Below are 12,722 nucleotides of genomic sequence, written 5' to 3' on the forward strand. Positions count from 1 at the left end.
ACGAATTCTTCGCGCCTCGTGAATTCTTAAATTACGAATCCACACTTTCTCGTGTGTTCTCCTTAACAAAGTTTAAAGCGACATACACAAAAGAGATACGTAAAAGTGCTGTCTCAGATCTCGTTATTGTTCCTATTATGAAGACTCTTTGCAAAGAGTGAATGGGGCGCGGTTTAACACGGATACAGTACATGAATTATTTTCGAAAGGGGCGAACCTGCCTATGTTCTTTGCCAAGCTTTTAGAGAGTAAATCGAGCTTTCATTGAATGTGTGTCGATACCTGTGAGAGTTATGAGTATTTTACTTGGTTTTGTTTTTTAAATGAGAGTATTTATCATTGGTGCCTATGGAACTTTGATTTGGTCTGCATCTGCACTTCTATCGACCTGTCCCCGTGAAGATGGAGTCATTTTCTCGATTTTTTGTCGGTGTCGGAGCCACGGAGTTTCTGCTATCGCCTATCCATCTCCTTTTTATCTCGCATCTGCTCTGCTCTGCATCTCTTACCTACAAAACAGGTCATCATCAATCTCCTGGCTTTACCCTTCCACACCAATGTACAGTAGTAGAAATCCAGGGTCGAACCGAGGCACCCCCTTTCCCCTGACTGTAAACAACCCACGGAATGGCTTTGCAAATACAGACTGTTTTCCTCCCGAACTTGACGAATCTTTTCTTATTTACTGGAGATTCAATTTGGGGCAAGGTTTGCAAAGTGATCCCTTGAAATTGAAAGACGACATACTCCCGTAAACCACGGCGTGTTTTCGAAACCCGCTTATCTCCTGCTTGTGCGCCCCACATAATGTTGCTGTCGGGAAATGGATCTAGGGACTAGAACATTTAGACTATCTGAGAAATTCAAGGTAGGCCCTATTTGATGATGAGAAAGTAAAAACCGATTCAGTTTTGAAAAAAGAGAGAACGAGCAGTACAAAATGTTTCAATGCACTGGGTTTTTTTTAATGTAAAGTTAGCCCGGAAGTTTGCATTACATGAACATTGTTTTTGCATCATGAACAGTGCCCCTAGTGTCGCGTGGTGCCCCCCTCCGCTTTTCGAATTTCCAACCCTCCCCCTTCCCACTTACCGACACGGATTTGCGTCACTGGTTTACGGCATGTGGTGAATTTTATATTGTATTCTGCTCAGTGTTACTCAGTACCTAAATTCGCTTAGCATTATTTTCTGTTTAGAACCTCCACGAACAGTAGACAGGCAGCGGCCCGATACTTTATTGGTCGGAATTCAATAATGGGTGCACACCTGCGCAAAAGGTATAACGAAACAATTAGACTGCATGCGATAGACATGTTTGTCCGCACGGGAAGTTCTTCCTCCGCCCGGCATGTTGGCCAATTTAGCAGGGGTTCGTATTTGCAGTTCTTCTTGCTTACGTCAATGTTGTTGTTAACTTCGCCGGCGAACCATGGAACGCCGATTAGCCACCTGCGACCACGCAGATTGCGTTGTAAAATAGATTGGACACAAACATATATACCTGTGGTATTAAAGGCGAAGTCTACTGAAGAATTTTGCTCGTAAAAAGCCTGTACAAAAAAAAACTTTACAGGATTCCATAGGCTCCTTACTGGCTTTCATCATCTCCTTCAAGTACCACCAGTGTACGCTTATTAATATTGGCCTACTTTAGCCTTCTCCTTGTACATATTTCCCTACACCTGTTGGTCTACACATTAGGACCACCTAACTATAGATTTCATATGCATCCCTGTTTGCTTATAGTCTGCTGAAATATACTTGCAAAGACCTTCCAGATCACATTATGATACCATGGATGCCTATTGCTTGTAGACTTCCTTTAAGATACTATAATGATCTTTAAAATCATCCATAAAATACTATTGGATGCCATTAAACTTACTGCCTTTTAAAAAGAAACCTAGGCCTTTAGGACCACCCACTGGATAGGATGCCATTTCCATATAAGATATGTACTTATCATCACCTATATGATCCTATGGGTGCCAATTGGCCTGTGATCTCTCCTGTGAAAAACTAAATAAGACATGGAGGACCACTTATAGGCGTCTCTGGGATGCCTCTTGGCATATAGTTTTCGCCTTCGGGACAATTCCTTTAGCAGGATCCGATGGATACCTATTGGCCTAGTGATGCTTTTCTGTTAGACACAAATTAGGACCTTTTTTACCAGCTGTAGGATCCTATAGGAGGCCTATGTGTTATCTTCTTGACCTTTCTGTCTTTCTTTTCTTTCTAGCCTATTTCACTTGACTGCAGAAGGAATTAAGGCCTCTTCATCAATGTTCCATTTCACTCTGTCCTGTGCTGTTACCTTCATTGTAACGCTGCCACATTCTCTGATGTCATAAGTCTACCTTCTGTTTTGTCTGCCTCTCCTTCTGGTACATGCCCTAAGGATCCAGTCTATCAGCTTATGGGTCCACCTGTCATCTGTCTCCTAGCTAGATGACCAGCCCGCCTCCACTTCTTTGATTTTATTTCCTCTATTAAACTTTCACTTTTGTTTTCTTCCTCAGGTCATTATGTGTAGCCGATTCTCGGCTTTGGATTTTGTGCACAGAAACAAGGTAATTTAATCTGGAACCGATTCTTTTGGTCGCGGAACCGACGATAGCGGGTACCCGGTTTTTGAAAATATTGGACTCGCGGTTCCGGTTCCCATATTGGAACCGGGGAACCGCCGGAACCGCGCAAACCTACTCTCATTTCTTGTAACACCAATAAGATCCTTTCCATTGCTCTCTCTCTTTCTGAGACTCTAAGCTTCTTATCCGGTCTCTTGGTTGTTGTCCAATTTCAGCACCGTAAGAGAGCACCGGGCGGAACATTACGCTATATACGAGTTAATTAAAGACAATAAAGGCGAACTCGTCGCCGGGATTTTGTTCTGTGGGATGCAAAGCACAAAACGGCCGCGGAAAATTCAAAATGTATACAACAGTACTGTACATTTGCGATTTGGCCTCGTTTTGTCCGCGTATAAACCGAATAATAAAAACAAGATCGACAAGAACACGAAAAGAAGAACAAAGAATGATAGAGAACTCATTGTAAATGAAATCACGCGGATCAAATCAGTTTCAAGTCAATTTCTTTGGCTCGACCTAAACAAAACAAAACAAAAATCGAATTTTTCTGTTTTTTTCCTTCGTCGTTATCTCAAGAATTGTTTTTCGACATTGAAATACACTTGTTGTGTTTCCTTCCTGTACATTAAAGCCAGATAATGGGCACCTCTCGACCTTGCTGTTCAGCCAGGTCTGAATTCCTAAAACAGAGAAGAAAAAAATATGACCAGGTCTAAATATGGATTTTGAAGACGCGGTCACGTCTGGGGAAGCCTCAAGATTTCATCTCTGGCTGACTGTTGTGAGGACGATATCTTATTTGAGCCGAGAGCGGTCACTTCGCTGTATTATTTTAGTGAATTTCGGTCCTACAGGCCACCTGGGCATTACGTGTGTGGATCAACAAATACAAAGGCCGGATCATTAGGGATCATGGGACCAATTATGCGAAGCGTTAGCATAGAAAAAAAAACATGATGCCCGAGGTATCATAAGGGCCAAGGAGAACAAGATTGTGATCAAATAAAAAATAACACACAGACCTAGCTCGGTCTGACTATTTTTGTTGTTGTAAATTGTACATTTTAAAACAAATATGCACGAATAATTTACGAGCGGAATAAACACAAACAAATAGTCCTGTTTCCTATTAGGAAAATAGGGTAGTTAGGTAGGCAAAAACATTTTTGGGCCATTTTTTTTGTGTACGATCATAATTATGGAGACGTCTGTGTGTAGTCAAGGGTGAGGTAGGAATTGATGGTTTTGGGTGTTGTTACTCATTTTCCCCATAAAAAAAATAGGGTAGGGGCTGTTAGAATAGGGTAGGCAGAGAAACCGGAAGCAGAATTATATTTTTGGCCAAATGTAGGCATACAGTTGCTAGTGAATGGTTTTTAAAAATCTCGGAAATTATTTTTTTTTCTGAGCAGCTCCACAATATTGGGTTTTTGAACCCAATAAGTCGTAGACCTAGGGTGCCTATAGCAAAACATATTTATTTAGCTGTCACGTGGTCAGAGGGGCAGACAGTAAAGGCTTCGTTGAATTCTCGCTAGAATAACTTATGTCTGACTATACTCGGGTATTTTTGCGAATTGTACCCAGTGTTGCCACTGCTTCAAAAAACAATTCAAGATCTTGAACAAATTTAGACCCATCTTGAAAACTTGAACAAAAAATCTGAAAAAGCGAGAAATCTTGAAAAATGTTACATAAGTGCACACAAATTCAATTTCATGTAGAATTTTTTTTGGCAAAAAAAAAGGAATCTAGTAGAAAATAGCAGAATGAAACTTTTAGCAGATTTCTTGCTGAATTCTGTAAAATAGGTGATTCTACCAGAAAAAATATAGCAGATTTGTTTGTCTTTAGGTTTACATTATGTTTACACAATGTTGTGTAATGATTTGCATAGGCTTGAAAAATCTTGAAAAATTTCGGATGCTGATCTTGAAAAAAATAAAAAACATATGGAGTGGTCACACTGATTGTGCCCAGCTGGCGCACCTCTGTGTCTGTCTCTATTGTTGATAGCGTAACCTGGTAACCATTCAAATTTGTTTGGCAATTTCCCGATTGGCGCCTCGTTTATTAGTCTTCCACAATACCCACGGGCGGAATTGTCTCACCGTTCTGTCTTTTAACTCCTTCAAATTGCACACCTTGGCTTTATTGCCCTCCCGAGACTAATTGGCATTGACCGAGCTAATCAGCCGGCTGCTTCGGTAAAATATCATCCATCCATCATGTCCTTGAGCGGGAGCTGCTACCGTAAAAAAGCAAAACAAGGGTTTTCGCTGGTGCCCACCGTCTTATTCAATGGCGCTGTTGATCGATTATCTCCTTTCAAGACTAATGTTGTGCAGAACTGCGCGTTACTCGTAGCCTTGTTGCCTAGTCTGGTTCCGCGCTTACATTTTCGTTGTGATGTTGTATTCAGGGGGCGGGAATCAGACCTAATGAAATTTCGGACTTTACTTTCCTTTAAAAAAAAATCCTCTGGAGCCACGAACTACAATGGCAACTAGGCTACGGCTATTGGGCAGTTTGTGACGAAAGCGCAGACTTCGTATAATTCTTGGTAGCACCCTCGTACCCAAGGCGTTGGGCAGTACGCCTCACAAGCTGCTCTCTCGCTCCTGGTAGGCCTACTGGTGATTGCATGTCCAAAAATCTTAGGAATAGTCGGGTGCTTTCTTAACGCTGCGAGTCCATGTTTAATTTTTGTATGTGGTGTCCAAGGTAAGCACATGATTTTTTTTCTTCAAAGCTCCAAATGTATAATTTTACCCAATCCATCAACAATTCAATATAACACAAAATATGATAATAACCAAATTGAAAATGAGAAAACGTTGTTTTCAAGAGGATTTGAAATAGTAGTTCTGTTATTTCACAATAAACGTTAAAACACGTAATACACGGTAAAATAAATTACGTTAGCCCACTGGATTATAAATACATTTCTTGCTATTGCGGTACCGAAATAGAATACAAGAAGCAAGCACCTAACCCTGCCAGGGTCTACCATTATCTCGAGGTTGAAAGTAGACGACTCTGGGAACGAGGTTGCAAAATTATCTTCTTAGTTAAATCAACAAGCAAAAACCTAATGAGGTTTACCCAAAGTACAGTTTCCTTTGCGATTTAAGATTGCATGTATCATCATGCTACACAAACTGCTGAACTTATACACACCGGCTGATAACGCCCATTAAAACTTTAAATAATTAAACATCCCATCTTGGGAAGGTGTGACAAATACCGCCCTCCCGCCCATAACAAATTTGCCGCTTTAATTGGTATTCACGCTATCGGCTGAGAGCAGGCGTTGTGCCGTTTTAAAATGTGGTTCTCCCGGGCTTGGCTTGTGTGCGCGTTCATGTAAAATGGACGACTGTGCACACAAGGAATTAGGCCGCACAGCTGAGATCTTTGAACATTTTTGTTTTCTTCAAATCGAGGCAAGGCGTGCAATGTATTATTTATTGATGGATTTCATTATACGGATGGGGACGTGTCAATGTCAGTTTATACATTATGGCACAATGCAGATGATCCAACACCGATTTTTTTGGTATAAGTTTGCATTTAAAGATGCACTCTACATGCTTGTTTTGAGCTGCACCCCATTTTTTTTTAAATTTCTCTTTTTCAGCGATTCAAAAGTTATTCCTTTTTAATAAGACATTGTACAAAAATAGGACCACGTTTAGTTGTGGACTAATTAGTTTAAACAACTCTCAAATTATTGAATAATTCAGTTCTCAGTTCCCACAGGCTAGACTGGTTCCCAAGCCCTATCGGAATCGACATGACAGGAAACCAGTCAACTCGCTGGGCGGATGTGTGAAATGTGCAAAAGCAACCAAAAAAGGAGCTGTTTTTCTTCGGGAAAAGAGCTTGTTCGTTAGAGTAAAACAGCGAAGTTGAGAATTAGTGAGGAAAACAAATCGAATTGACGAAGAGCAGTACATCTTCAGAGAGCTTGAGCCTTCTTTGTGGAACTACAGGACTAAAATCCGGCTGTTTTTAAGACTGGATTTCCAAAACAAAAGGTATATAGGAGTTATAGGCGTCACTTTCAGATATGTGAACTTTATGATTTTCTTTTTTATTGATTTGACCGCCATCTGAGATAAAACGGTCTTGAGTCATCCCGTGAAGTTCAAACTTCAAAGTTTTCACGTGCATTTCGGTGCCACTCTAGTAGTGTATGGAATATCCGCTTGCACAGTATGCGTCTATGATACAGTATGCGCGCGGTTTCGGCGATTGATTACGCAAAATAACACCTAGTCTTGACCTCCAGATCCTGACCATTCAGCGAGCGCCTTCGGGGTCTTCGGTACGCCGTTGTGCATTAAGAAACGTGGCAGCAAATTGACCAATCAATAGCTTAGTTCACATTTCTGCACGAAATGACGTCACTTTCCTATTAAAGTCGACTCCGATTGGTTGGCGCGCGGGGTCGCATACATTTTGCATTGCGCACATATCAGACGTTTGTAGTGTGTCTGTGCACACGTGAATGTCTAATCCACGGACTCCGACTCTAGGGGCGTATTCAAAACCCCGTTCCGGAGTGAACAGTGTTCTCGAGTTGCCGATTACGAACACCCAAGTGCGTGTGGAGTGCAGCTGGGCGAAAATTGAAGATGGCAGCTGCCATATTAGAAAGCTAAATGAAAAGAAGGAAAATAATTTAAATCCCGTAACAGCTATAAAAAAAAAATTGGCAAAGACAAGCCCACTCTTATTCTTTGATTGTGTACAATTCCTTTTGTTTCTTTTTGTTTCATTACTGCCCCCTGCACTGAGGGATTGCTGTCAATTTTATGCGCACAAAATTAACACAAGCTGCGGTAGAGGCCTGGGTCCTCCTTCTTTGTTCTTGACATTCTTCATCTACTCTCCGATAACTTGGGAGTGAAAGTCCTGTCCGCGAACACCTGCATAGGGGCCAGCGGAAGAAACTTGAAGACATCCAGGACATTGTTGAAATTCCCTTTTTGGATAACGTAGACCGTAGTTTGAGGTGTAACAATGTCTTAGACAATGATCTCTGGAATTCAAACCGCACGGAAGAAAAGCTACTCAGCTCAATGTATAGCATAGCTCTTTGTGTTGCACGTGGGAATAGCTTGGGTATCATGGGTGTGAGGAGTCGGCAAGTCAACTCTCCTCACAAACACCTGAGCAAGGAACCCCATAGAAGAGACTTGGCAGATAGGACAGATCTACTAGCCTCTGGTGAAGGTGAGTAGGTGACAGACAGAGGCTTCAGCCCCAATTACGTGAGGGGTTGTGCGAACGTTATGCAAATGAAGACAAGTATAACGGGACAATGTGATGGAGTGCTGTGGCCTCGTGGTCCGGAGCATGGAACTCCTGGTCTGCGGGTAATTCTGCAGGTTCAAGGTGGGTTGGTCACAAGGCAATTTGTCACTCATTGCTTCTCCCCACCCAGGAGTAGGCTAAATAGATACCTGCGAGGGCAGAGAAGCTTTGCGCCGAAATGGCAGCATGGAGCTGAGATTGTATTTGGAATGTTTCATGAGCCCAATGATCACGGGATACATGTACAGCGCTTCGGTCTTAATTAAAAGTGATGACGTTAGGATACGCTTTTCGTTGTCTTGATATGTGTATTCTTGTAGTGTTGTGGTCAAGTCCATCAGTCCATCATTTTGCTGAGCTGTGATCAGACTTGTAAAAAGTACTTGTGATTTACTTTTGCCCGGACTTTTGATGGACTTGCGATGACGCGACTACCGTCTTGTTGGTGTATCCGTAAATCATGAGTTTGTACGTTAAAGATTTGAACTTAAATATCGTTAGGCTGGTTGCAACATACAAGAGTTATTTTTAAGCTTTCAATGTTATGCACCAATGACTTTTCTTTAGTCATCGAAGACTTGGCGTGACCGATTTCAAAAACAAAGGCTGAAAAGATCTTCCCAAGAGGAACCAAAATCCATGATGCAACCACACCGACACTGTTCAAGTTCATGACCTCGTAACATACTAACCCATTATTACATTTATTACACCCATTACATGTCGGACAATTTGGTATTTTAGGGCGATTAAGTTACCAATGGTAAACCCATTGGTTGCGGCCCGTTTCTCAAGCGAATCAAAGACGTTAGCCCGGGCAGTGCGCACCCAGCCAATGGCGGACATTTTCTGTTCGTCTTGATTGCATTAACTCCTGGGAAGCCAGAGAAGGAAAAAAACCTCATGCTCCAGAAAGTCCTCAACTTTTACCACCTCATTTCACGGCGGCTAATAAACCATATCTCATGAAAACTGCAGGGATGCTAGGAAGTGAAGGGTGTCCGCTAAAGTATTTCTGAACACATCTGCGTGGTAGAAGTTATAACTCAGTGTTCAGTTTCAGGTCAGGACTAGGCACATTCAGTGCGTCACACGCTGGCTATTTTATTCAGTCAAATAATATTTTCCTTTCCTTTTCAAGAAGGCAGTAAGCATATGCATCATGTCTGAATCGAACACCTTTACATGTTGCTTGGCAGAATGTCATAACATTAACTAATAAGTATTACGCAATCTTTAAGGCCATGACATGAATTTTACTTGGGAACATATTTTTTTGTGCAAATTTCTACTCCTCGTCAAATGTATGGAAACTATTTGCCATCCCCTTTTTGTTAATTTTATTGAAAAGTGCACTTCTGTAAACATTTAAAACTTCCCAGGCTTTTCATGACGATGAGGGTGCTGTTGTTGTTATGTCATTTCAGGAAGACGCTGTTCAGTTTAGGGGATTTTCTGTTCAAATTGTGAACTCAAATTTTGCTCGTTGAAAACATTTGTGGAGAAAATTTTGCTCATTGGCTTGCTGTCATGCACTGACACAACAACGAATCACCAAAGAAAAGAAAATTTACGACAACAAAATATACAAAATTCTGGCAATTTTTTTGGGTGCTGAAATAGCTTTAACATTGAGGTTTCTGCCCGAAATGTCATCACACTTTTATACATGAATATGCAAAATCTCATTAGCATAAAAATAGAAATGGCAAAATAAAATTTGAAATACGGTTGAATTTGACACAAAGGTGCTTTTACAAAGACTGCATTTAAAAAAAGAATACATTACTGGGGCCCTTGAAAAGGCCATGAAATGTAATGTAAGGTTCACGCATGTGATCTGTAGGTATGGGGACCATTAGCATACCCAGCACGATTTCAGACGAAGGGGTACCCCCCCCCATCTCGCTATACCCTATGCAAACCCTAGACTATTGTTACCTAACACATCCCCCCCCCCCTAGATATCTCAAAAGAATTCCTGAGATTCTGGTAACACCAGGGGCGGATTCAGGAATGTTCGCAGTTGGGGGGGGGGGGTTCATCAGCAAAACAATTTGAAATGTAGACAGGTTTTTTTGCTCCGGATACTTGGCCTCCAAAAATCAATAGGTGGTGGTGGTGGGGGGGGGGGGGGGGGGGGGGGGGGGGGGGGCGGTTCATACTTTCAATCGGGGCGCTGTTCAAATCCGACGATTATTGACACTATAATACAGAATAGTGTAAAAATACCCCCTAACCAAGCTGGCTCTGTCCGTATTTTGTGCACAGGCGGACATTATTACCAGTATAATTTTTTTTGGTGTCAGAGCAGGGGGGGGGGGGGGTGGATTATTTTTAAGGAATTGCTATGATTTTTTTTTTGACAGAGTTGCTTCCCCCCGATCCGCGCCTGAACACAATGACCAATACAAAAGAGAGGGGGGGGGGGGTTCTCTCCGTCCCATTATCGTGCTACAAATTTTATTTTACCAGATTCATATTATATACATGTACACCTTAACCTGTTTACTGTGTAATATACATTGCCCATAGTGTGCCAGATGGCCCAGATGAAATAACCATACAAAATGGTGAATTAAAAATCAAGTTTTTTTGCAAGCCGCATGTATCCCGTTTAACTGGTACTATTGTTAATGGTCTCTAATGGTACGTGCAACTTACATAAGTGCACTTTTAACAATAAAAATTGTCAACAAATTTGACAAACTATTTTGATCCATAATCACCAGTAAATTCATACCACATCATGAATTCAGCCGACTCACATGAAAAAAAAAAGCACGACGAGCCAGGCCTTAGGTTTAATGTTTCATGAATGTGACAATATCTGCATTTTGCAAAAGGCGTTTCTATGGAAACAAAGTGCAAGCAGGAAAAGCGAGGATTCAGGTGAAACAAAAGCGTTGTTCGCTCCGATTACACCTTTTCCCGTCAACAACGGTGCGTGTTGAAGATTAGGTTGAGAGCAACAAAATATGTCATTAGTTTACACGCACATGTATATCGGTATTATCAGCACTTAGCGACCATCTGGTCCTGTGCAGCAGCGTATGGGTATAGGCATCCCATTACAGCAACAAAAAGATCGCAATATATGAGACAAGACACACAGGAACTACGAGTCTGGGACAATTTCCTCCGGATTTCAAGCCCGTTTCCTTTGCCCGTCTTTTCCCCATTTTCTTAATGCAGAATTGATTAAAATCGCCGGGGTCGGGAAATTCACGTTTATTAAAGGGAGAGCATGAAGCTTGTGTTTCGCGCTGCACTGCGGACACAATGATGTATTGTTCTGTCTCTGCCAACACACAGTCATTAGGGACATGCACTGCGCGCAACTTAAGGTACCATGGGGATATTATGGAAAAGATGACTCTATGGGAAGATGCACAACGAGCAATACAACAAGGGCAGGCCAGCTGAGCCCATTTTGATGGAGCCCCTAGACAGGAAAACAAGGTCACAGAGGAAATTTATTTGCTAAGCAAAGAACATCTGAGAACCACTCATAATCAATGTACACATTAAAACCATCAATTTCATAGCAGGTGTATTGAGCCTTAACACAAACAGCGCCATGCAGATCAAGTAGACAGGGGAAAAGCCATCAGCTGCAGTCTCTATTAATTAATAATGTTTCTAGCTGTTAAGGCCCAGATATGCCTTGTTTAAAAAAAAAATAAAAATAAAAAATAAAACAGTGCTCACTGGATGTAAAAGCCGAGCTTTCGGTGCGATGCGCCTTCATCAGGGCAGTTATTATGCACCACTGGTGGAACTAACGCGGTAAACTCCACGTTCATCCTGACGTCACGGGACGGATATATCGCTATACGCAAAGTCAATTGTCGACTTACACCCTCTTTTGCGGATTTTTTGTTTTATCATGTATGATTTGATTGAAAGAGGATAAATTGCTAAACATAATTTTATATATATCGTTTCAAAGCAGGATTAGGCGCAAAAACGAGGCTTTCATCAGAGACTGGCTTTCTAAACTACTTTTTATTGGTAACGATTCCGATAACTAAGTGTATGCGTAAGTTTACACGATGCGAAAAACGGAATGGTCGAGAATGGTTACGGATGTGTTCACGTGTCCGCTTGGACGAAAAAACCTCTCCACGCCACCAATCGCCTTGGTAAAAAGATATATCCCCTCTGCACTTTCCCGTTTCATTTTTACGAGGGAAATAGAAGGGGACGGTTTGGAATTCTGAAGGCTCAGACCAGCCTCCATGTCGCTACAGGGACTGAACAATGTCGTTTTCAAAGCGAAGACATTTGCCTCAAGAGGTATAAAAATATACTCAATGCCCAAGGCTCAACTGCCCATGATGCATAGAGTAAAATGAGAAAAGAAGTTGTTTCCTCCGAGAGAAGAGCGACAGAAACGAAAACAAACATCACTAGCTGACAGTATACTAAATATATCCTCAAGCACAGTCGTGTAAGCCTTGGGGCAATATTGATAATCTCCCTCAGGACGTATATTCTTAAGTGCTGGATACACACCGTGCTTAGTGCACGTTGCTCGTTGCAAATACACCGTCATCATATTTTAAAAGAGCCCTGTGTTGTTCTTACCACAGCGGGCACTCAATAATAATCAATATTCACGCCAACATGGCGTCTAATTAGTGTGGATTGATAGGACTAACAGTGGCACATTGCACGTTTATTATGAACCCAGCGAAAAACTCAATTAATGTCGAGGTCGTTAGACTCGCGCTGCATTGATCTAGCGGGATTAATGGTGAACGCTTGAAAACAAAATATCACACGCGGCTCGTTTGGTCGT

Source organism: Patiria miniata, unplaced genomic scaffold (genome assembly GCF_015706575.1).
Source record: "Patiria miniata isolate m_02_andy unplaced genomic scaffold, ASM1570657v1 HiC_scaffold_3, whole genome shotgun sequence".
Classification (NCBI taxonomy): Eukaryota; Metazoa; Echinodermata; class Asteroidea; order Valvatida; family Asterinidae; genus Patiria; species Patiria miniata.